Raw genomic sequence first — 27,740 nt, forward strand, 5'->3', positions numbered from 1 at the left:
TTAACATTTGAGAATAATTTTTACTCATTGAAATGAATGGTTGAAAAAAAACCAAAACATTCAGGATCATTTACATTTGTTTAGACATTTATACTTTTTCATTTATAAACATATTGAACAAACAACAACAATGTAAAAAGATCTTAACAACTTACTTTGAGAGTATTTAAACTTTAAGATAATCAGGGCTCAACCCATTTAAAGATTCACCAAGATTGCTTTTTTTGTAGTCAATTAGATCATGGAATTTCATCCAGGTGAGCTCCTTAAATAGTTCTTCTGATTGTACATGAATGGTTGATCCAGTATAATACATATATATAGCTCAATACATGACACAATATTGGTACTTTTGCAAATGTTTGATCTTATGTCAAAATCTATATTTCATTACACAGTAAATTCTTTAAAAACTACGATGTTACATCAGACTGTTAGGAATGATGAGGTATTGTGATTTTTCAAAGCAGACTCACAAAAATCAAAGATTCCAATCAATACTTTTTGCTGTCTATACAGTCCGATTCATATTAACTCAAAATATGTACTAAAGAAAGAATATAATTAGATCTTTATATTTCGACACAAAACAAGCCTCCATACATATAACGACTGTCAGTTGTTAACTACATCTCATGAGAACTGCAAAACATGTGCAACATTACAAAAATTCAAAGACTGACGTACAAAAATTCGAATACTGACAAAGGTAAAGTCCCTACAGTAAGCCCAAGTGCATCATTTTCACAATACATTGATCAGTTTAAAATTTATGTAAAGCAATCAAACAATATGAAATTTAAGTAATACCCAAGTCAATTAAAGGGCCTTTGGTAAAAACAACTACCAAAATTTTTAAGACGGGACATGCAAGGTATTTTTTTTACAAATAATAAATTTTTTTTTTATTCAAACAACATTATTCCAGTTTTCAGGGTGTCCAGTTTGTGGTCCATCATTATTTTCGACTGTGCCAAACCAAAATGTCACTGGTCTTTGTTCAAATGTCCATAGCTTACTTCCTTATGATTTCTTATTTTCAGTCTCACTGTGATAAAAACATTTCTTGAAACATTTCAAATTTGAACAGTGGCAGTTCATATTCATTGTATTTCACACACATGTCTTCTATATAAGAATGTCGCAGGCTGCACATCTGCAAGATATAGAGAACTTTTAAGCAGTCCAAGTTATTTCTATTTGAGACTGAATCTTGAGAAGGCCATCAGTACAAAAAGAACTGAGATCTCCTGGCTGCATACAACTGTCAATATCTCCGGACTGCATACAGCTGTCAAGATCCCCGGACTGCATACTACTGCTGCGATCCCAGGGCTGCATACAACTGTCGAGATCTCCTGACTGCATATTAACTGTCGAGATCTCCGGACTGCAAACAACTGTCGAGATCTGACTGTATACAACTGTCAACATCTGGCTGCATACAACTGTCTTGATCTCTGGACTGCATCCAACTGTCGCTGAAAAATAGAGAACTAAGATTAACCATTTGATTTTCATTCTTTGACTGCTGGTGGTGTAGTAGTCTTCAGCTATAATATTTGTGGCACCTTGTTATTGAATAAAATTACTGACCTATAAGCCAGCAGGAGGGCTTCCTCTCACAAACCTGAATTGCATAAAGTTTACATGAACCCAAAACATTTATAAAACTTCATAAGACTAAATGTATAATTTACAAAAATATATGTATAACATTAAACTTTCTAGTGCTTATTGTGAAGTTTATCACATAATATATACTTGTTTTCTATATATTTTGATGTGACACTTTCAGAGAACTCTGTAGTTGCTATACTTTGATTGTAAACAGTGAATACAAAAGTCAAACAAGAGGGTCATGATGACCCTATATCTCTCACCTGTTAAACGTGGCTTTGGAATCATCAAGATAAACATTCTGACCAAGTTTCAAGATGATAGGGTCATGAATGTGGTCTCTACAGTGTGTAAGCTTTTCCTTTGATTTTAGCGGGTGACCTGGTTTTAGACTCCACATCATCCAGATTCTAACTTGATCTAGGAATCATCAAGATAACCATTCTGATCAAGTTTCAAGAAGATAGGGTCATAAATGTGGCTTTAAAAATGTTAACATGCTTTTCCTTTGATTTGACCTGGTAACCTAGTTACTGACCCCACATGACCAGTTTCTAACTTGGCCTAGAGATCATCCAGGTAAACATTCTTTACAAGTTTGTATCAAATCAGAGCATAAAAGAAAACCCTATATGGCTGAAAGGGCCAAAATAGAAAATTGTCCCCTTTCAGGGGCAGCAACTCTAGAACCCATGAAGGAATCTAGCCAGTTTTTGAATGGAATTCATATTTTATTGTGACATAAGCTGTGTGTAAATGTGGTTAAAATCAAATGTAAAATGTCACTTCTATCATGTTCACAAGGTAAAAATTAACAAATTTTGGCTCTTTAAGGGGTCAATCAGGGACCATAACTCTGGAACCTATGACTGGATCTGATGGATTCAATAATATGACATGACCTATTGTTGTTAAACATATTTTGCAAGTTTGTGTATCAAATCAAACTATAAACAAGAGCCCGTTGAACACGAAATGCCCCCCTTGATGCATTCAGTAATTGCACAAGGAACAGAAATTATATGCTCACTGTAAACAAAAGTTCTATCGTTCTGGTTCAATCTGACCTTGACCTTTAACCTATTAACCTAACAAGATATCACAGAGTGATCTTGGCACCTACCATTTTTGAATGTTCCAAGTTTAAAGACTTGACCTCAAAATCAAGGTCAAATTTCATATCTGTACAAAACACTGTGCATGTTGTCCAAATTTGAAAGCTGTGGCTTGAGAAATGTGAAAGACGGTCACTAGATCAATATCAAGGTCAAAGTTCATTTCGGTAGACAGAACTATGCATGTGCTTCAAATTTGGAGGCTGTAGCTTGAGAAATGTGAAAGTAAGTAATAGGTAAAAATCAATGTCAAATTTCAATTCAGAACACAACTAGAGCTATCACTAAAGGTGATGAATGTACCCCCCGCATGCACTGACACAGTACATTGCAATTTGACGCACACAAGATTGCATAATTATGTGGACTGTATGTATATAGACTGTATGTATACAGTATAGTAACAAAAAAAGTCCCATAACTATGCAGAATATTTATCTAAAAGAATGTAACATGCACCATGCACAACTAGGGTTGGTACTGATCACTTGTGTGAAGTTTCATTAAATTGTGTGCAAGGGTTTGGTAGATTAGGCATGCACAAGATTGCATATGCAGACTGTATGTACATAGTATGTTAACAAGAAACAAAGTCCCATAACTCTGCAATTTTTGTCGCTGAAAGAACCTAACATGCCCCATGCACAACTACTGTTGTTACTGATCACTTGTGTGAAGTTTCATTAAATTGTGTCAAGGGGATGAGGAGAGATGGTGCACACAAGATTGTGTCTATGTATATAGTATAGTAACATAAAAACAAAGTCCCATAATTTTTTTTTCTAAAAGAACCTAACATGCCCCATGCACAACTACTGTTGGTACTGATCACTTGTGTGAAGTTTCATTAAATTCTGTCAAGGGGATAAGGAGAGATGGTGCGCACAAGATTGTGTCTACGGACAGACAGACAGACAACCTGAAACCAGTATACCCCTCCCTTACAACTTTGTTGTCGGGGGGTACAAAAATATGTATGCAGTCAAAATTTGAAGCTGTAGCTTCAGAAATGTGAAAGTAGGTCACCAGGTCAATCTCAAGATCAAAGTTCATTTCGGTACACAAAACTATGCATGGGGTTCAAATTTGAAGGATGTAGCTTTAGAAATGTGAAAGTAGGTCACTAGGTCAAAATCAAGGTCAAATTTTATTTTGTTACACAAAACTATGCATGTGGTCCAAATTTGAAGCCTGTACCTTTAGAAATGTGAAAGTAGGTCACTAGGTCAGTCTCAAGATCAAAGTTTATTTCAGTACACAAAACTATGCATGTGGTTCAAATTTGAAGGCTGTAGCTTGAGAAATTTGAAAGTAGGTCACTAGGTCAAGATCAAGGTCAACTCATGTCAAGCTTCACCTTGCCACTCAAAACTATACATGTGATCCAAAGTTGAATGATGTAGGTTATGGACATGAAGATTTTTGCCTATACGAGTCTTTATGAACCATGTGACCCCCAAGGCGGGGCCAAATTTGACCCTAGAGGGATAATTTGAACAAACTTGGTAGAAAACCACTAGATGATGCTACATTACAAATATCAAAAGCCTAGTCTTTGTGGTTTGGTCAAGAAGATTTTCAAAGTTTTTCCCTATATAAGTCATGTGGCCCCCAGGGTGGGGCCATATTTGACCCTAGGGGAATAATTTGAACAATCTTAGTAGAGGACCACTAGATGATGTCATATACAAAATATCAAAGCCCTAGGCCCTGTGGTTTATGGACAAGAGTTTTTTTAATCCCCCGCCGTGGCGGAGGGATTATAGGAATGGTCTGCGTCCGTCCTTCAGTCTGTCCTTCCGTCCGTAACAAATTCGTGTCCGGTCCATATCTTTTGAACCCATTGACATATTTCCATTATATTAACAACAAATGTTAAACTCACCAAGGCGATGTGCAGAACCCATATTCCAACTGTGCTGAGTCAAGGTCACACTTGGGGATAAAAGGTCATGGGGCGATATTTCGTGTCCGGTTCTTATCTTTTGAACCCCTTGACATATTTCCGTTATATTAACAACAAATGTTAAACTCACCAAGACGCTGTGCAGAACCCATGTTCCAACTGCGCTGGGTCAAGGTCAAGGTCACACTTGGGGATCAAAGATCATGGGGTGATATTTCGTGTACGGTCCATATCTTTTGAACCCCTTGACATAATTCCATTATATTAACACCAAATGTTTAACTCGCCAAGGCGATGTGCAGAACCCATGTTCCAACTGCGCTAGGTCATGGTCAAGGTCACACTTGGGGATCAAAGGTCATGGGATGATATTTTGTGTCTGATCTCTAACTTTTTAACACCTTGAAGGATTTTGAAGATACTTGACACAAATGTTCATCACATCAAGATGACTTGCAGTGCGCATGTTTTGGATGGCCCGCTTCAAGGTCAAGGTCAGAGGTGAAAGGTCATATATGTATATTGCTCACCACTGCCATGGTCTTGGTTTTTATTAATTTTTGTTTTCCTTTCGCAGATCTCTTTTCTGTTCACTTACATTTCTTTTTATTAAATATCTTCCCTTTAATGATACTATAAATAGCTTTTTTGCAACATTTTTACTATTGGTTGTAGGGAAAAATCGAGACCACTTTTATGTGGTACAACATGGATGGTACTTCCAATTGTTAGGTGTAATTTGACGTTCGGAAAAACTACAGAACATGGACTGGCTATCTATGTTAAACATGGTTTACTGTCAACTAGTCTCATCACCAGCAATGAAATACAAGTTATGGGAAGAACTTTCTTTTTAACTTCTCATGGAAGAGTTCATGTACTGTTGTCGTACAAACAGCCGAATCTTCGATCCACTTTCTTCTTCCAAAAACTGATTGAAGAACTTGAAAAACTGAACAATAACAATAAAATAGTACTTGGCGGTGATATGAACACAAATGATGACCGTGTTCTGTGCAGGCGTGGATTCCATCAACATCTTAATGCACCTACTCATATTCAGGGAGGAAGGATAGATCACATATACTCCAACTTTGTGTGTCAATCTGGAGTATTTCCTTTCCCATATACAGACCATTTCCTCACCTGGATTGTTTTGCCGCATAAAAATTGGATATATATGAGTTAGTAGATTTATTTATAATCAACTTACCTAAGATTGAACAATAAACATTAACCCTTTGGAAGGGTCCTAGTGCTAAACCATAATGTTCCACAAAAAAGAATAACTCTTGCATAGGATTAATTAGGTTTAATGATGGTTTTGAATTGAGATTTCAAAGCCTCCATCCAAACGCATAAACCCCTACATTATCAGTTAATTTGGCAGGGGATTATAGCTGTCTTTTAGACTGCATTGTCCTATATAATTCTATATAAACCATTTGACAACCGGGGTGGGGCCATATTTGACCCCAGGGAAACAATCTGAACAATCTTGGTAGAGGACCGCTAGATTTTGCTACATACCAAATATCAAAGTCCTAGGCCCTGTGGTTTTAGATAAAAAGACCAGAAACCGTTTAACTGTTCCTGGCCAATGTGACCTTGACCTTTGACCTAATGACCTCAAAATCAATAGGGGTCATCTTCTGGTCATGACCAACCTCACTATCAATTTTCCTGACATTAGGCCCAAGCATTCTTGAGTTATTGCCCGGAAACCATTTTCCTGTTCCTGGTCACTGTTTCCTTGACCTTTGACATACTAACCTCAAAATCAATAGGGGTCATCTGCTGGTCATGACCAACCTCCCTATAAACTTTCATGACCCTAAGCCCAAGCGTTCTTGAGTTATCATCCGGAAACCGTTTAACTGGTCAGGGTCACTGTGACCTTGACCTTTGACATACTAACCTCAAAATCAATAGGGGTCATCTGCTGGTCATGATCAACCTCCCTATCAATTTTCATGATCCTAAGCCCAAGTGTTATTGAGTTATCATCTGGAAACCGTTTAACTATTAAGGGTCACTGTGACCTTGACCTTTAACATACTGAACTCAAAATTAATAGGGGTCATTTGCTGGTGATGACCAACCTCCCTATCAACTTTCATGATCCTAGGCCCAAGCGTTCTTGAGTTATCATCCGGAAACAGACTAGTCTACATTCCAACCGACCAACCGACAGACCAACCGACCGACATCTGCAAAACAATATACCCCTCCTTCTTTGAAGGAGGGCATAATGAAGACTCTGAAATGAATTATGGCTACAAAAGCCAAAATAGCCTTAACTTTGACAATGATGGGATCTGGTCAGTTTTGGAAAGGAACCAAGATATTATGCAAATACAAGTTGTGTGCAAGTTTGATTAAAATCTATTACAAAAAAGGTCTTTATCATGTTCACGAGCCATTATAGCAAATTTTGGCCCTTTAATAGCCATAACTCTGACACCCATGATGGGATCTGGCCAGATTTCGATAGGAACAGAGATATTATGCCAATACAAGTTGTGTGCAAGTTTGATTAAAACTGACTGCAAAATGTCGTCTCTATTGTGTTCACAAGAAATTGTGAACGGATGGACCAATGACGGACGAAGGATGATTACAAATGCTAATCTTGACTCTACATGGCAGGTGAGCTAAAAAGACAGTAATTTTTATTTCTTATTTCAAATTTAATAATCCAGAGTTACACAAATTTTCAACATGGATGCCATTTGACCCTATAATAATGCTTTATGGAGTATTTATAAGCAGTAACAATCTTCTCTCTTTGAATGATGTATGATACATTAACAGTAAAACAAGGCTTGCTTGAGCATCAGAAGCTTGAGCATCCAGGCTTCCTCAGCACCTGGTTTTTTTTGGTGGTGTTTAACGTCACACCGACACAATTTTAGGTCATAATTATGGCGACTTTCCAGCTTTGATGGTGGAAGAAGACCCCAGGTGCCCTTCTGTGCATTCTTTCTTCACGAGCGAGCACCTGGGTAGAACCACCGACCTTCCGTAAGCCAGCTGGATGGCTTCCTCACATGAAGAATTCAACGCCCAGAGTGAGGCTTGAACCCACACCGATGAGAGGCAAGTGATTTGAAGTCAGCGACCTTAACCACTCGGCCACAGAGACCCCTACAGCACCTGAAGTGGTCCCTGGGTGTTTTCCTTACATTTTCTATATCTGGATCGTTTGAAAGCCGGAATAACTCCAGCCTTTTGCTCATTCCCTTGCAGCCTCAACTATCTGATGTTTTACTGTATTTCAAAAATACAAAATAACTGGGATGTTACATACCTGGAACAACTCCTCAAAGATATCATCCTCCTGTCTCGAGATGATTCTCAGATCATTGTTAGAGAGGACCACCCTTGTCTTGTGTGTGCGGGCCTACCATGGTGTTCATACTGTTTGTATGCTGTAGTACTTCTGCCGCTGTTTGTGGGCTCAGCAACCTGGAACATTACCAAGAGCATTCTTCTATCAGAAATAAATTAGATTTAACTGAAGATAATTTTTATCTTTTTTTCATTATAACTTTCTAAGTAGACAGAAGAGTGTTTAACTTAATTGCCTGCTTTGCTAAAGTAAGGTAAAATGTATACCACATGTAATGTTGGAAACTCTTACTTCAGGGTCATGCCTACAAATACACTTCACAACATTAAATTTTCTAATTCTTATTCAAAATCACCCATAAATCAATACCATATGATTAGAAATCTCATTTTTGCGAACAACTTTCTCCAGTTTAGCTTGCTAAATTTCAAAAATGGACTGGTCCATCATTCCATTTGGGCAAAACAATTTATTATTAGAAGAGGTGTTCACTGAAAATTAACTGACTGAATCAGACTGCACAGGTCACAAAGGCAGAATCAGTTGCCACCAGCAGGCTGAAGGTTAATGAGTAACAAACAAACACAAACCAGCAGCTTTTCTATATATTTTTTGACTGCAAATAAATCTATTTATATAGACAAATATACCAAAGGACTCGATGATTCACTTTTTTCAGCTTCCGTGTTATATTACTAATAAACAGAAGTAACTCTGGAGACGTCTCCTTTAAAGAGGACGTATCGTTATTAAATGAATTTGACACTGACATTCCAGTTTCTATGATGGACGAGCACTCCAGATGCCACTTTAAGCTGCACTTACGCAAGAGCAGGTTACAACCATGTATTCAGCTAGTGTAGATTTTGTCAAGACAAATCACACAAGGCGCACTAGAGCAAAATGTGATTTGACCTGGCAAATTCTACAAGAGTTGAATACAAAATCCCAGATCTAGCTACTGTGATAATGACCCTTTTATTACACACATCCACCTGCTATGCTTTGCTATGTTGTTTTGTTATCAAACAAAATCTTCAATATGTATTATGTTATTTAACCGAATGTAGTTTTTGTGCATTATTCATAGATCTGTGTCTGGTCATGCATATCAAATAAAGATAGTCCAGCAACGTACAATACAGACATTTTTCTGCCTGTTCGTATTTACTGGTGAAATACAAGCTGTTTTTTTGACAGAATTTATATAGGTATATTATAATGATAATATATATAGCCGTAGCTCTCTTTCCAGTATGACTGTAGTGCAAAACTCCTGAAAATATCACTCATAGTTTAACATAGCCCTATCACCTATGAAAAAGTAACGACTAAATGCAGTATACAAACTAAAAACAAAATTGTAACTGATCCATACCTCCAGACTTTTTGTCAGCATGGACGACAAAATGATTGTTAAATGTCTGACCAAAGAAACCACTCTCTGGCTGGAAATCAAAGCTATTCGCTTCCATATCTGATCCCTGCAAATAGTCTACATGCAGTCTCTAAACAATATCATATTTGAGTCGCGCCATGAGAAAACCAACATAGTGGATTTGCGACCAGCATGGATCCAGACCAGTCTGTGCATCATTGCAGTCTGGTCAAGATCCATGCTGTTCGTTAACAGTTTTTCTAATTCCAATAGGCTTTAAATGCGAACAGCATGGATCCTGACCAGACTGCATGGATGCGCAGGCTGGTCTGGATCCATGCTGGTTGCAAACCCACTATGTTGGTTTTCTCATGGCACGGCTCATTTATAGATTATACAAGGAGTGCGTTCAGTAAACGCTTGATGCCCCCGGTGGTATCCTTGTCGATACAAAGCAACCTAAGTCCAAAACGAGGTCAAGGTCAAACTGAGGTCAGGTGATGTTTGAAGATGAGGAATGGTCACAGGTTTCATCTGTATTAGTATCAATTGTAAGCGGTATTAATGCTAGACGAAACGGTCCCATTTGGTTAACCAAGAGATGGCCCATATAAAGCAACCTAAGTCCAAAATGAGGTCATGGTCAAGGTCAAACTGAGGTCAGGTTATGTTTGAAGATGAAGAATGGTCACAGGTTACATCTGTATTAGTATCAATTCATTCTTGTAAGCGGTATCGATGCTAGACGAAACGGTCCCATTTGGTTAACCAAGAGATGGCCCATATAAAGCAACCTAAGTCCAAAATGAGGTCAAAGTCAAGGTCAAACTGAGGTCAGGTGATGTCTGAAGATGAGGAATGTTCACAGGTTACATCTGCATTAGTATCAAGTCATTCTAGTAAGGGGTATTGACACAAGATGAAACGGTCCCATTTGGTTAACCTCGTACGGACGGATGGACAGATGGACGGAAGTTCCCACAGATGGACCTTTATTGGGTATTTCTTTTGTTAAAAAGTACCCAATATGCTACAAAAAGTACCCAATAAACACTACGGAATGAATAGAATTTACCGTTACCTATTGTTCTCTATACCCAACAAATGTTCATTTCTGGGCTCGGACGGACGGACAGGACTATCACTATATGCCTCCCACATCAGTAGATGCCGGAGGCATAAAAAATTTTATCAAGAAAAAATATCATTATGATGAAAATACAATACATTCTGTAAAAGGTAATAATCAAAACAAAAACCTCCCGAAGCCCATAACTCACATTACCTAGTAAGATTAGATTAAATGCTAAGATGTGCCAAGAAAGTCACATACCAAACTCAGAAGCTATTTTTTTATGACATCAATTACTGGTGAGCTGCTCTTTCCTTCCTGTTTTATATCACTGACCATATTCTGTTTTTGCCAGCTGGTTTAGTGTCTGCAAAAGTGTAAGGTTCATGAGTCTGTTTATTATACATGTACTTGCATTAATTACTGCTTGTACAAAAGTATTTCAACCATTAGCTCAATAAATACATTATATTTTGAAAATTTACTAGGAAAATGTCTGCTTTTTTAAGACAGGAAATTTTTTTACTGGATAAAGCAGTATCAAATGTCCGTCCCATTTTGAACCAGAACACTTAGTTATGTCTAGTATAGGTAATCTATATACAGCACAATACATCAATCTTCAGTATAACAGCAATAACAACACTCTATATCAAATATATATATGTAGTTCTTGTAGCCCCTAAAATAGCAAAGTGAAATCATTAGATCAAATTGAAGAGAAGTTCATACAAGGATGCAGCTTGCTAACAACAAGGTCTGATGAAGTTCATCAATGGGTTCATGAAAACAAATTGTTAAGGTTTCTTTTCTTGTGTTTTTCGAATGGTTATGGGAAGAAGTATGGTTGCAATAAACTCAGTGCACTGAGGTGAGTATCAGGCAGTAATGTATCGGTAGCCTTCTACTTGAACAAAGAAATTCAGAATTCTCTAGCTGATTTTGAGACATTTCAATATTGGTATCCAAGAACTCCATAATCCACCACTGTATCAAATGGTTATGGGAAGAAGATAGTTTTTATGTAACAGTAGCCTTATGTCAGTATCTGGTAGCAAAGAGGCCTTCAACTTAATCTAGGAAATTCATAATTTCCCACCTTATGTGAAGAAAATAGCTATTAATTAGGGATGGGAACGAATATTCGGATATTCGAATATTCGAAAATCGGCCGAATATTCGAATATGAAAATCAAATTCGAATATTCGTAAATTAATTTTTCAGAATAAAACCGTTTGTTCTGTCGTGTTTGTTAATCGTATATCAAAAGATGTCCAATTAACAAGAAAAATGCTATGCATAATTGTCAGGGGCTACCGTTACGGATTAACAGTTTGCAACAGATGTAAATGTGATACATGTCAAAAATGGTCCAATTAACAAGAAAATTGCAATGCATAATTGACAGCGAGGGGTACTGGTCAGGAACCAAGGCAATCCTTGCGTGTATCAGTGCTATACACTGGGCACGTTAAAGAACCAGGCTGTCTATTCGAAACGAGCTAGGCTAAGTTAGCCGGATAAGCCTGTATCTGATTTCTGATCTCTCTGTCGTGGGGGCTTTGTCTCACTCTGTCCCTCTGGTCAGATCGTTCTGTGTCTGTACTAGTAGAGGATGAATTGTGCGCCCTGTGTAGCTGCATTTGAACTATGTAAATCTGGTATAATTTAATGTACAACGCCGGTGAATATACTATGTGTAAAATTAGGCGTTTAATCAAATAAAAGCAGTTTCAGTTTCAGTTTCAGGGGTCATCGTTACGGATTAACAGTTTGCACCAGGCGTAAATGTGATATCTTTTTATCTTTTGTTCATTTTTATTGGCGCCTGTTTTATGTAACAAATTTTAGATTTTTTTTTAAAAAACAATACCAAACTTGTAGATATTGGCGATCTTTTTGCAAAATTTTGGTTAACATTTCATACCGTCCACTGAAACGGTTTTCATCCACAGCGCCCGGGCAATCGGTCGTATTTGAAATAAATTTTGAAGTAGTTTATAATAAAATCAAGAAATAATATATGATCATGTTGAAGGAGGTTAAGTCTGCCTTCGTTAAGTTTGTCGGCTTTTTACACGCCGATTGAAAATTTTCAAAATGGCGGCGGTAATACAACAGCGCGACACGTGCTTGAATTGGACGACGTGCAATTTTTAGATAAAGTTGCGACGGTCTAAATTTTAATCGATTTGAATGTTTCTTCTAAAAATCTGAATTAGTTAAATATGTTCATGATTATACTCACAGAGTCGTGAAATAAAACACTAAGTTGGCGGGTCTAACTAGGTAGGATCGGGTTACCCGAAACAAACATTTTTAGGCCTTATTACGTACGATGATTCACGTTTTAAACAGCGGAATATATTGTGTATATGCCAATCACTTAATAAATATTTTAAAGTTCCATTAAAACATGCCGAATATTCGAATATATTCGAATATGGCAAACCGAATATTCGAATATTGATTTCAGTATTCGTTCCCATCCCTACTATTAATACTTGGTGCTAAAATAAATCACTATCAACACACTGTTACAGACATAACTTCTCTTACAATAACCAATTAGCTCTACTACTTACTTTATACTACTACACACATTTCAATTCAGTCTTAAAACTTACCTAATCATCTTCTTCTTCATTATCATCATCATCATGATCATCATTGTCATTTTCTTCATCATCATCATCATCATCATTTCCATCTTTACGATTATCATCAGGGTCCGAGGCACTATCTGAGTCTCCTCTGCATCATCAATATGGTCTGCCTATCTGAATCACTTAAAGTTTCATAAAGCTTCAACTTTCTGTTTCAGAAATACTTCATTTTTATATTGATAATATGTAGGAAGACCCCAGGTGCTACCCTGTATCAGGACTAACAGGCAATCCATTTTTCCCTATAGTCTGAACAGTTTCCTCAAACTCTGACACGGCTTAAACCAACATCTGCTTGGATCAAATGACTGAATATTGTTGTAACTTTGGTTAGAAAAATCCTCTTTAAAGAGGTAGATTATTGTAAACAACATGTTAGAATTGATATACATATGCCATTTATGCCTTTTTAAACTTTTGCATTTTTTTAATACTTAGTGAAAAACTATCCCCACAAAACTTGGGTTTCAACTTTTAACTGGAAAATTTAAGGCTTATATAAAGATAAAACCTTATAAGCCCGATTTAAGATTTTCTTAGAATGTTGCTCACATGTAAATTTATGATACTACATATTGTATGAATTTAATAAAGGTTATATACCAACAAATTATTTAAAACAAGAGGGTCATGATGACCCTGAATTGCTCACCTGAGTAATATGAGCCACATGTTTAAAATGGCAAACTGATGCTAAAATATTAGAAAGTAGGTCAGTAGGTCACATTCATGGTCACTGAAAGTCAGTTTTAAGATCGGTGTGCAAAACTGTACATGTCATCCAAATTTCAAGGCTGTATCTTAAAAAACAAGAAAGTAGGTCAGTTGGGGTCATCAGGTAATTATAATCAAACAGACTAGGAAATTTTATCTGATATTTTTGGAAGTATTTATTCCTATATAACTCATATAACAAGTGACCCTAGGGCGGGGCCTCTTTTCACCCCAGGGACATAATTTGAACAATCTTGTTAGAGATCCACTAGGCAATGCTACATACTAAATATCAAGGGCCTAGGCAATGCCCATACACATTTAACCCTTTGTCATGTATTTGCAGAATATATTTTAAATATTTGTTTTCTCAGAAACTATATTCCAAGTGATTGCAAAGTATTTGCATCAGACTTTCGCAAACAGTCTGCAAAACGTATCACACTGAAGCAAAGGGTTTGCAAATAAACACTTAGATAAATTACAGACTGCAAAGGTTTTGCAAGTAAATACTTTATTAAATTAGCAGACAGCAAAGCATCTGCAAAGAAACACTTAGCTCATTTACTTAGCAAAGGTATTGCAAATAAACACTTTGTACAGAAATTAAAGAGCAAAGCATTTGCAAATAGTTAACATAGATGAATTTGCTTTCCTGGTAGAATCTAGGTACAGAAAGTAATTAACCATTCTGTTTTCTGATTGGTCTATATTCAAATGGCAGGATTTTTGAAAATATTGTGAGGAAATGTTTACACATCAGTTAGTAGAAATATTTTGGTGATGCAAACTTAATTGTGTTAAACAGATTATTTATATAATATTCTAAATTTTTTTCTGGATATAAACTTTGTTGAATAAGGATAATGCAATACCATGTTGTTAAGCAATAAGACTTCTAAGAACCAGAGAATATTGCAGCATGTGGAAAGGTAATGTTAATCAATGATAGTTATATAAAACACTTTTTACTCAAGCAATTGTTGAAACTTACATTATTACATGATTTTAGTTATTGTTACTGAATGATCACTGAAATGATTGACTTTTAATATTTATTTAAACTGCAAAATTTTAATGGTTTTGTAAATTTACACCAGATTCTGTTTTTCAGATATTAAACAAAATCCTTTTCTTTGAACCTCAGAAATACATTTTATTGTGTTTGTTACGTATTTGCGAATACTTTGCATATTATTCGCATGCAAGTTGCAAATACTTTGCTATCAGTTTGCGCTTACTTTGCTATCAGTTTGCGATTTATTTGCCGAAGTTTCAGCTGCAAATTGTAAATTGTTTGCAAAGTATTTGCATTCTGTGTGCGTTATGTATATTTGCAAAAGCTTTGCAGAATAGTTGCACGTTTCGTTCCATTTCTACTCGTCTGTGGAATATATTCAGCAATCATGTGCTGCAACTGTTCTGCAAAGGTTAAGGCAAATATTTGGCAAGGATAAAAAGTATATTCTGCAAAGGCCCTGTTTTTTGCATGGGTGACGGACATTGAGTGGTCACAAAAGCTCACCATGAGCCTTTGACTTTGGTGAGCTAAAAAACATGATCCTTTGCATAAAACGTAAACAAAACTTTTGAAAACTTACTAGTTGTATCATTAATGTCCAGGTCAGCTTTGGACAAGATCTGACTGATCATTTGTGGGTCCTGATAATCATCAATCTCTCCCTCATCTATATCAACATCAACCAACACATCAGGCTCCTGATTCTCATCTGAAACAACAGTTCACAATCATGAATTGTTTGCACTTTGTACTTTCAATTGTAGCTGAAACAAAGTGACATCCTCTATTTTCTCCACCAGACTAAAATATTACCAAATCATAGAAAGTTAAATTACCTATGCTAAAATATTAGATAGACGAATACTAATCTAAATGCACATGCCAACCACTGAAATTCCAGACTATTTTTTGTTTATTTACTGGCTGACTCCATGCAAGAGATCGCGAGGCTATTGCCTGTTCCATATTTTATATAACAAACTTATTTGAGAAATACTTTCTCAGAAACTGGTTTCTTTCTTAAAAGCTGGTATTCATACACTTGAGGCATATGAGAGAAGAAAATAAATCAACCAAGGCAACTAAGGCAGAAAAATTGACTGAGGCAAATAAGGCAGAAAAAATGACCAAGGCAAGTGCCTTGGTTGCCTTAATATTTGTTATGGCTATCTTGGCCGCAAAAGTTTGCAGGAAATATTAATACTGTAACATCTAATTTTAATTATTACTATTTATGTTTATCATTTCTATTTATTTATAATTACGACTGCATCTATCATGTTTCACCCATTTGTTTCATTGTGTGAGATAGTGTATGTTTCTGAAATATTGTCACACCAAGTCTTATGTGGTACATGATGGTACATAAGTCTTATGTGGTACATGATGGTACACAAGTATTATTTGGTACATGATGGTACATAAGTCTTATGTGGTACATGTTGGTACCTAAGTCTTATGTGGTACATGATGGTACCTAAGTCTTATGTGGTTTTGTTTGTTTGTTTTGAGTTTAACGCCGTTTTTCAACAGTATTCAGTCATGTAACGGCGGGCAGTTAACCTAACTAGTGTTCCTGAATTCTGTACCAGTACAAAACCTGTTCTCCGCAAGTAACTGCCAACTTTCCCACATGAATCAGAGGTGGAGGACTAATGATTTCAGACACAATGTCATTTATCAAATAGTCACGGAGAACATATGCCCCGCCCGAGGATCGAACTCACGACCTCGCGATCCGTAGACCAACGCTCTACCTCCTGAGCTAAGCGGGCAGGCTTCTTATGTGGTACATGATGGTACCTAAGGCTTATGTGGTACGTGATGGTACCCAAGTCTTATGTGGTACTTGATGGTACATAAGAGTCTTATGTGGTACATGATGGGACCTAAGTCTTATGTGGTACATGATGGTACCTAAGTCTTATGTGGTACATGATGGTACCTAAGTCTTATGTGGTACATGATGGTACCTAAGTCTTATGTGGTACATGATGGTACCTAAGTCTTATGTGGTACATGATGGTACATATGTCTTATGTGGTACATGATGGTACATAAGTCTTATGTGGTACATATTAAGTCTTATGTGATACGTGGTAGTATTTTGAAACTTGCTATTAATACAAACAATACTAAATCAAACATGGCATGCAAGATCACAACCCCTCGACTGATGCCAAAGTCACATTGAACAGGTCAAACATTTAAGGTCTTTCAGCTTAAGGAGGTAGGTTACCTTGTTACCAGGGTAAATTCCAATTAGTTGAACTGGCACAATTTTTTGTATTTCGTTTAATTTAATGTTTTAGCTGCTACAATCTCAATTTCGTTTATCTCTGTCTCTGAAAGTAAATTTTTTTATCTTGGTTTGAAGTACATGACCCTCCAAAGATATTTTATATTAAAAGAAGAAGGAAAATATGGATATTTAACACTTTTCATTGTATTGGGGTTTCCTTGTTATCCATAGAAGCCTTCACATTTGAAAATTTTACTAGTATGCGCATTAGCTTTCTAAAATAAGCTTAAAATGTATATGTCGCGGGGCTTGTGTTTCCACGGTAACGCATTTTCATTCATTTTTAAACAACTATGTATGAAATTTTTTTTTTTTCGAGGGCTTCAGTGTTATTCTGTTAATAACCAATATGGAATACGATATTTAAGTAATATTATCAGCAAAATACCAAGCAGTTTACAAGGTACCCTATTTTTCTTAAAGTTTAAAGTAACCATGGCAACAGAGATGTTTAAAATCGCTTATGCCTTGCATTTTATCACAATTTCTTATAAAAGATATAAAATCAAATTATCTTTCTTGTTAATGTAGCTTTAAAACATCTTATTTCTAATGTAAATAATATTTTCGTATTATTTGCATTTTTTAAAACAAATTTCACAGCTTAAAATACTTACAGCAGTACCCCACATCTGACATTTTTTACGGAAAAATTGTTCTGCATGCCGCTATTGTTCTCATGGATATTGTCGAAATGCAAATAAAAAGCTGAAGATTTGTTACTTAGATATACCAGTGTCAATGCTTTTGAATTTTACATTTAGATATATAGGTCACAGGCTTCGTTTCCATGGTAACATCATTTTAATTCAAGAAACCACAATTTTCTACTGAAATTTGAACAATTTTAGAACTTAGTTTTAGTATATAAGTAATAAATTATCAACAGAATCTGAAAAATAGGTATTTCAAATCAAACTGCCCAATATTTATTTGAAAATGGCCGTAAAAAAGTAACCTTTCATCCAACTATATTCTCAATAACATCAGTTACCATCATCAATTATCTTACATTCCGCCAACATTTCAATATAACTACATAAAAGAAGCAAAATATTGGTAATTATGAGCGGAAGAAAAATATTTCAGCAAATATTGGCTGCTTAAGAATAGTTCAAATAAAGACAAGAGCTGTCCGTAAGACAGCCAAGCTCGACTATTCGAAATATTGTCCCAGAGGCAGGGAAATATTACCTAAAAAGGTTAAATATCAAAAGAGTTTTAAGTTCAAAAGGGGGAATAATTTGACCAAAATGCATATCAGTTATGGGACTTGCTGCTATCAACTAGTTTTATAACCCCTAAGGCACATGTGAAGTTTCAATTCAATATCTGCATTAGTTTTGGAGATAGAAACTCGCATGTAAAACTTTAACCAGAATTTTCAAAGTCCAAAAGGGGGCATAATTTGCCCAAAATACATGCCAGAGTTATGGAACTTGATCCAGTGAGGTTAGTAATTGATCTAGAAAAAGAAAAAATAAGTTTCAAATCTATAATTTTATTCTGCCTTTTAGTAATAGCTGTATGTACTTGCACGCAAAACTTTAACCAGAATTTGCTAAGTCCAAAAGGGGGCATAATTTGGCCAAAATGAAGGTCAGAGTTATGGGACTTGCTGCTATCAACTAGTTTTATAACCCCGAAGACACATGTGAAGTTTCAAATCAATATCTGCATTAGTTTTGGAGATAATAACTTGCATGTAAAACTTTAACCAAAATTTTCTAAGTCTAAAGGGGGCATAATTTGCTCAAAAAACATGTCAGAGTTATGGAACTTGACCAAGTGAGGTTGGTAATTGATCTAGAAAAAGAAACAAGAGGGCCAAGATGGCCCTAGGTCGCTCACCTAAGAAACACTCCATAACAGTGTAAAACATGTTTGACCTAGTGATTTCATGAAAACAAATATTCTGACCAATTTTCATTAAGACTGGACCAAAAAATTGGTCTCTTGCGATAAAACAAGCATTTTCTTAGATATGACCTAGTTTTTGACCCTAGATGACCCATGTTCAAACTCGACCTAGATTTTATCAAGGCAATCATTCTGACCAAAATTCATGAAGATCAACTGAAAAATACAGCCTCTATCACATACAGAAGTTTTTTCTTTGATTTGACCAAGTGACCTAGTTTTTGACCTCAGATGACCCATATTCAAATTCGACCTAGATTTCATTAAGGAAATCAACCTGACCAAATTTCATAAATATCAACTGAAAAAAACAGTCTCTATCGCATACACAAGATTTTTCTTTAATTTGACCTAGTGACCTAGTTTTTGACCTCAGATAACCCATATTCAAAACTGACCTAGTTTTCATCAAGGCAATCACTCTGACCAAATTTCATGAAGATCAATTGAAAAATACATCCTCTATTACATACACAATGTTTTTCTTTGATTTGACCTAGTGACCTAGTTTTTGACCCCAGATGACCCATTTTCGAAATCAGCCTAGATTTTATCAAGGTTATCATTCTGGCTAAATTTCATGAAGATCTGTTGGAAAATACAGCCTCTACTGCATACACAAGGTTTTTCTTTGATTTGACCTAGTGACCTAGTTTTTGACCCCAGATGACCCATTTTCGAACTTGGTCTAAATTTCATCAAGGCAATCATTCTGACCAAAATTCATGAAGATCAATTGAAAAATACAGCCTCTATCGCATACACAAGGTTTTTACGCGATATGACCTAGTGACCTAGTTTTTTACCCCAGATGACAAATTTTCGAACTCGGCCTAGATTTCATCAAGGTAAACATTCTGACCAAAATTCATGAAGATCAATTGAAAAATACCGCCTCTATCGCATACACAAGGTTTTTCTTTGATTTGACCTAGTGACCTAGTTTTTGACCCGAGATGACCCATTTTCGACTTCGGCCTAGATTTCATCAAGGCAATCATTCTGACCAAAATTCATGAAGATCAATTGAAAAATACAGCCTCTATCGCATACACAAGGTTTTTCTTTGATTTGACCTAGTGACCTAGTTTTTGACCCGAGATGACCCATTTTCGAACTCGGCCTAGATTTCATCAAGGTTATCATTCTGACCAATATTCATGAAGAAGAATTGAAAAATACAGCTTCTATCGCATACACAAGGTTTTTCTTTGATTTGACCTAGTGACCTAGTTTTTGACCCGAGATGACCCATTTTCGAACTCGGCTTAGATTTCATCAAGGTTATCATTCTGACCAATATTCATGAAGATTAATTGAAAAATACCACCTCTATCGCATACACAAGGTTTTTCTTTGATTTGACCTAGTGACCTAGTTTTTGACCCGAGATGACCCATTTTCGAACTCGGCCTAGATTTCATCAAAGTTATCATTCTGACCAATATTCATGAAGATTAAATGAAAAATACAGCCTCTATCGCATACACAAGGTTTTTCTTTGATTTGACCTAGTGACCTAGTTTTTGACCCGAGATGACCCATTTTCGAACTCGGCCTAGATTTCATCAAGGTTATCATTCTGACCAATATTCATGAAGATTAATTGAAAAATACAGCCTCTATCGCATACACAAGCTAAATGTTGACAGACGACGGACGACAGACGCCAGACGACGGACATCGAGCGATCAGAAAAACTCACCTGAGCATTGCTCAGGTGAGCTAAAAATAAGTTTCAAATCTATATGCCTTTTAGAAACAGCTGTATGTACTTGCACGCAAAACTTTAACCAGAATTTTCTAAGTCCAAAAGGGGGCATAATTTGGCCAAAATGAAGGTCAGAGTTATGGGACTTGCTGCTATCAACTAGTTTTATAACCCCGAAGACACATGTGAAGATTCAAATCAATATCTGCATTAGTTTTGGAGATAATAACTTGCATGTAAAACTTTAACCAAAATTTTCTAAGTCTAAAAGGGGGCATAATTTGCTCAAAAAACATGTCAGAGTTATGGAACTTGACCCAGTGAGGTTAGTTATTGATCTAGAAAAAGAAAAAATAAGTTTCAAATCTATAATTTTATTTTGCCTTTTAGTAATAGCTGTATGTACTTGCACGCAAAACTTTAACCAGAATTTGCTAAGTCCAAAAGGGGGCATAATTTGGCCAAAATGAAGGTCAGAGTTATGGGACTTGCTGCTATCAACTAGTTTTATAACCCCAAAGACACGTGAAGTTTCAAATCAATATCTGCATTAGTTTTGGAGATAATAACTTGCATGTAAAACTTCAACCAAAATTTTCTAAGTCTAAAAGGGGTATAATTTGCTCAAAATACATGTCAGAGTTATGGGTCTTGACCCAGTGAGGTTGGTAATTGATCTAGAAAAAATAAGTTTCAAATCTATATGCCTTTTAGAAATAGCTGTATGTACTTGCACGCAAAACTTTAACCAGAATTTTCTAAGTCCAAAAGGGGGCATAATTTGGCCAAAATGAAAGTCAGAGTTATGGGACTTGCTGCTATCAACTAGTTTTATAACCCTGAAGACACATGTGAAGTTTCAAATCAATACCTGCATTAGTTTTGGAGATAGTAACTTGCAAGTAAAACTTTAACCAAAATTTTCTAAGTCCAAAAAGGGGGCATAATTTGCTCAAAATACATGTCAGAGTTATGGAACTTGACCCAGAGAGGTTGGTAACTGACCTAGAAAAAGAAAAAATAAGTTTCAAATCTATATGCCTTTAATTGATGGCTGTATGTACTTGCATGCAAAAACATAACCAAGGTGTGACGCCGACGCCAGGGTGAGTAGAATAGCTAGACTACTCTTCGAATAGTCGAGCTAAAAATGCATGTAATTAATTACTTTCAAAATAAAATCTGTTGTTTTTGTGCAGTAATCGACACGTAATGTCATGAGGTCAATGACGTCATTTTAAGGCAACAATGTTTTGAAGCATTTCTGCGGCAATTTAATAATAATTTCTGCATTATTAAACCACAAAGCATCAGATCGGAGACAGGTCCATGATTATTTTTAGAAGAATGGATATTCAAACACATTTAGTTTGTCGTAAACGTTGTCATAAATTGTTATGTAAGCTTTCGGTTGGGCATGCGCACATACAAATATTAAGGTAACCTACCTCCTTAACTATTCAGTTCAAATGTACAGGATTTTTTTTGCAATTTTTCTTGTATAACTGGCGATTTATATATTTGTATGTTTTGTAATCTTCATAATTTCATTTTCCTGTATTACTGCATTGTTAGTTATAACCCTTACCATCATGGACACAACTGATTCTGCCTTCCGTGCAGTCTGATCATGATCTGCACTGTTTGTTATTAAGCCAGTATTTTTTTGGTATTCAAGTGTCAGTGCTTGTGGCTGGCAATACTGATTTATCTTGGCATTGTTGTCTCCTTTTCATGCTTATTTCTGCATATTTGACAGTATGGACATCAGGTGTAAGTCCTGTATTACAGCTCACCTAGGTGACAAATGGGTAAAAATGTCAACAAAAACTTGTAAATGTAAATATTACAATGTCTTTTAATTGACCTAAAGGTAAAATTACTATGCTAAAATATCATTTGTCTTTACTTTCTTTCTATTATGAATAATGAATAAACACCCAGCCTGCATGATGCTATCTCATGATGGTTAACCACTAAATTCTTCTACACATAGTAATGACAGTATTGTTCGAACTTTTTAAGATAAACTTACTTCTACAAATAACTCCTGGAACTGGGAACCAACTGCAGAATAAAACTGGAACAAACTAATGGAACAAACTGCAGAACACAGCTGGAACAAACTGCTGGAATAAACTGCTGTGGCAGACTGCCAAGTTATTTAAGAATTCCTTGATCCGTGGATAAGTTACACCTCGGACAAACTCACATGGACGGAAGAACATTGACCGCTGCAATATTATTGGTGTGGTAACCATTATCATTAACATTCACTCCGCACTAGAAGTTATAAAATATACACAAATAAACATAGAGTAAATAAATCTATTAAGATTTTGTTAATATAAACTTTCAAATCACTTGCACTGATTATTCAAAACAAATGTATTAACTTTTATGAGCAAATCTTAATGATTAGATCATTCATATAAATTAACAAGTTTTACAAGAAATTAAAAATTGCAGTTTACATATATTCCGTAATCAAAATTTAAAACTTTGGTATGTATAACTACCATAGTAGGAGACAGTACCGTTGTTAAGGAGAGATCTCTGCAGCTGAATCTGACCATTGTTGCCATGGATACAGAATGTCTCTCTACAGTCACTATTTCTGTCTCCAGTCAAAAAGTATGTCAGATAATCCTGGAAAGAAATTTTGTAATAGTATTTTAGAGATGAGTACTTAAAACTGAAAATGTTACTAAGTCATCTTATTGACAATATATTTATATCCTGTAATGTACAATTCATTTCAAAACATTTTGCTTAACATCAATAAATGAACTGTTCACAAATTAACATTGTAGAACTCTTTACAATATTATTTACAGGTCTTCACTTGATGTAATATTCATAAAGACAATTATAGCTGTCACTATTAGTGAGAAATGCCCAAGAGCATTTATTAATTTTATGCCAATTAATTCTAAAGTCCCTTCACTGATGGCAGATGAATGGACTGAGCAAGAAACAGACCATGTTAACCTTTGACCTCTGCATGACCTTGACCTTAGAGCTAGAGGTCAGAATCTTGCCCATGACACGTAGTCTCTTAAAGAGGAATATTTTCGCTGATTAAATTCAAATCCCTTGATGAATGGCAGAGTTATGAACCTGACACAAAACAGACCCTGTTTACCTTCGACTTCTAAGACTGACCTTGACCTTGGAGCTTGGGTCTTGTGCATGGCAAATCGTCTCATTATGGTATTTACGCCAAATTAACCCTTATCATGCTGGACACGACTGTAACTGCCTTTGTGGCCAGTGTAGGTCATGATCAGCCTGCACATCCATGTGCCATTCAGCCAGTATCTTTTTGGTAAACACTCCTTTAAACTGTTAATGGTAGACTACTAGAGTTCAAACTGAAAGAAAGACAGGTTCATTATAGAAATTTAGCAGGGTAAGGGTTAAACATACCGTAAGGAAAAATATTCCACAGGAGCCAACTGCCTGTCTGTTCCTATCAGTGCGGACTGCAGTCCATGGCCGAAGTTCTTCATCTCTTTCAGTGTGTGAGTCTCAGATCTGCATGTGCTGTCTGTAACAAAGCAAAATTCATCACTGATTAAAGTCAAAATGTGTAAGTAAATGACCACTTTAACCAACCATTCATTATCAGTGTCTATTTTGCTCAGCATAGTATTACATGGCTTCTTATGTAATAATACATGTATGTAACAAGAGGGCCATGATGGCCCTATATCGCTCACCTGAGCTTAATTGCTTGCTTAAACAATTTTTTTTGGCTAAAACTTCACTAACAAATACTTGGTGAATGGGTCATGGTAAAGATTATTTAAGATAACTCCTGAAATCTGATTAAAAATCAAATTGGTGGTACAAATTTCTTTGCTGTAGCTTCAAAAACAGGAAAGAAGGTCAGCAGGTCATTCAAAATGAATATTGAAATTTGTATCAAACATTATGCTTGTGATCCAAATTTCTTTGCCACTGCTTCAAAAACAAATAAATCTATGTAAAACAAGGGAGCATCCGAGCGTAGCTTATACTGACACCAGGCTCATGATTTGAACAATCTTGGTAGAGAACCACTAGAGCATAACAGATACTAAATATCTAAGCTCTAGGCCTTATGGGTTAAGACAAGATTTTTGTAAAGATTTTTCCCTGTACTGGTCTATTTAAACCATGTGTCCCTAGAGCAGGGCCATCCATATTTGACCCCAGGGGGATAATTTGAACAATCTTGGTAGAGAACCACTAGATGATGCTGCATACAAAATATCAAAGCAACATGCCCTGTGGTTTTGACCAAGAACAGTTTCAAAGTTTGCTCTATAAAAGTCTGTATAAACCATGTGACCCCTGGGGCAGGGCAATAGTTGACCCTAGGGGGATAACTTGAACAACTTGGTTGAGGACCACTTGATGATTCTACATAACAAATATAGAAGTGCTAGGACCTGTTGGTTTGGACAAGAATAATTTTACAGATTTTCCTTTCGGTTGCCATGGTTCTGTATGGAATTCAATTCTTTGAATAATTTTTAAAGAAGACCATCCAAGGAACATCCCTCTGTGTAAAGTTTCATCAAAATTTGCTTGGTGGTTTAGGGGGAGATGTTGTTTAAGGAAAGTGTGGATGGACACCAGACAGCAGACAGATGCACAGAAAAACGCCAGACAGTGAGCAATCACAATAGTTCAACCTGAGCACTTTGTACTCAGGTGAGCTAAAGACACAGACCTGCAAGGGAGATATGGAATACTGTCAACATAAGTAAACAAGAGAGTCATGAAGACCCTGGATCGCTCACCTGAGGTATATGAGACACATGTTTCAAATGTCAAACTAATGCTAAAATATTAAGAAGGTAGGTCAGTACTAAGGTTACATTCATGGTAACTGAAAGTCAGTTTGTGCAAAACTGAACATGTCATCCAAATTTCAAGGCTTGTCTTAAACAACAAGAAAGTAGGTCAGTAGGTCAAGGTCCCTGATCACATGGGGTCATCAGGTAATTATAATTAAACAGTCTAGGAAATATGATCTGATAATTTTTTAAGTATCTTTTTTCCTGTATAACTCTAATCTTAACAAGTGACCCCCAGGACAGGGCCTCTTTTCACTCCAGGGGCATAATTTAAACAAACTTGTTAGAGATCCACCAGGCAATGCTACATACCAAATATCAAAGGCCTAGGCCTTGAACTTTCAGACAAGAATATCTTTTTTTTTTCCCTATATAAGTCTATAATAAATTTGATACCCCTAAAGCAGAGCCTCTTTTCACCCCAGGGACATAATTAGAACAATTTTGGTAGAGAAATACTAGGAAAGGCAACATACCAAATATCAAAAGCATAGGCCTTGCAGTTTTGGGCAAGAAGATTTTTAAAGTTTTTTTTCCTATATAAGTCTACGTAAATTGGAGACCCCCTGGGGCAGGGCCTCTTTTCCTTCAAGGGGCATAATTTTAACAATTTTGGTAGAGGACCACAAGGCAATGCTACATACAAAATATCAAAGGCCTAGGTCTTGTGGTTTTAGACAAGAAGATTTTTAAAGATTTTTCCTATGTATATCTATGTAAATCTTGTGACCCCAGGGCGGGCCTCTTTTCACCACAGGGGCACAATTTGAACAATCTTGATAGAGGACCATAAGATGATGTCATAAGCCAAATATCAAGGCTCTACGCATTGCGGTTTATGACAAGAAGATTATTAAGGTTTTTCCTTTTTCGGTTGCCATGGCAACCAGAGTTTTTGAATAGTTTTGAAAGGGGACCACCCAAGGATCATTCCTGTGAAGTTTGGTGTAATTCTGCCCAGTGGTTTTCAAGAAGATTTTTTTATAAAATGTTGACGGACGCACGACACATGACACACAACGCACGACGGACATTGAGCAGTCATTTTCAATACAGACTCTGATACAGATGATGGAAGCATACATGGATGACATAGGTTTGGTTGTTTGTTGTCAAACTGTCATAATTTACGTACATGCACAGGTCAATGGACATGTCTCCATTACTTTCATTCATGGAAACCGTTAAGGTTCTGTCTCTCACACTTGCTACTTAAAGTACCAAATGATTGTTGCTGACATCTACAGGCATTTTGTATCTGTACTTTCTAAACTGCACCTAAAATACAAACACAGATTGCTTAGAAAGATGCTTTGACAGGTCAATTGAATATAAAATCTGTTCTAAATGTATGTCATTTCAATTCTTCGAAATCCATTGTTACTGCAATTTTTAATCTTGCATACTTGAAAAAATGTAAATAAAGAGTAAAGAAATTATGTCCCTTAAGTCAATTTTGCCTTCATTACTTTGAGTGTTGGTGAAAAGTATGCTCGGTCTTCAAGCATGGTATTTTCTTCTATACAAGGATAGTTTTATGCCTTGAAATTGTATCAAGTGAGCACTACACTGATGCCACTGCATTGTGTGCATGTAGTCCGGTTTAACGCCTTTTTCAACAATTTTTCAGTCATATAAATGACGTTGTCTACTTGTAGCAGTGAGCACAATGCCCAACTTTATAGCGCTGCCTCACAGGAATATCACGCTGTAGACACGTGACAGGATACCCCGCCCAGTCACATTATACTGACACCGGGCTGACCAGTCCTAGCACTACCCTCTTAATGCTGAGCGCCAAGTGAGGAAGCTGCTAGTACCATTTTTTACGTCTTTGGTATGACGCGGCCGGGGATCAAACCCACGACCTCCCGCACTCGAAGCCGACGCTCTACCACTAGGCTACCGAGGCAGTTTTGCCACTGCATTGAACCATGCATCAGGTTTATCACTGGTATGTATACATTTGGCATATTACTGTAAAATCTGGTAAATAAGCGTATACGCTTATAATAATTTTAGTGACACTTTTATGCGCCTATTTTTGATATGCGCTTATACTTAAGCCAAAACTATGCTCTTATATTTGATATACACTTATAGACAAGCTGTGTG

The 27,740-nt window shown here is 36.2% G+C and overlaps 1 long non-coding RNA gene across 4 annotated transcripts; it reads right to left on the bottom strand.

Annotated features, from left to right (window-relative positions):
• On the bottom strand, positions 1-26,921 carry LOC123543884 (uncharacterized). 4 transcript variants are annotated; one of them, XR_008371894.1, is made up of 11 exons: positions 26,761-26,921; positions 24,208-24,328; positions 23,316-23,427; positions 22,814-23,061; positions 22,367-22,574; positions 15,426-15,554; positions 13,072-13,232; positions 10,705-10,810; positions 9,372-9,488; positions 7,952-8,109; positions 1-1,481 (listed from the first exon to the last, which is right to left on the bottom strand). It is a non-coding gene; the product is annotated as an uncharacterized LOC123543884 (long non-coding RNA). The 4 variants fall into 4 exon arrangements; XR_008371892.1 differs by having other exon boundaries at positions 9,372-9,477; positions 22,814-23,012; positions 26,761-26,920; XR_008371891.1 differs by having other exon boundaries at positions 9,372-9,477; positions 26,761-26,920.
• Between the last annotated feature and the right edge of the window lie 819 nt (positions 26,922-27,740).

Source organism: Mercenaria mercenaria, chromosome 7, assembly GCF_021730395.1.
Source record: "Mercenaria mercenaria strain notata chromosome 7, MADL_Memer_1, whole genome shotgun sequence".
Taxonomy (NCBI): Eukaryota; Metazoa; Mollusca; class Bivalvia; order Venerida; family Veneridae; genus Mercenaria; species Mercenaria mercenaria.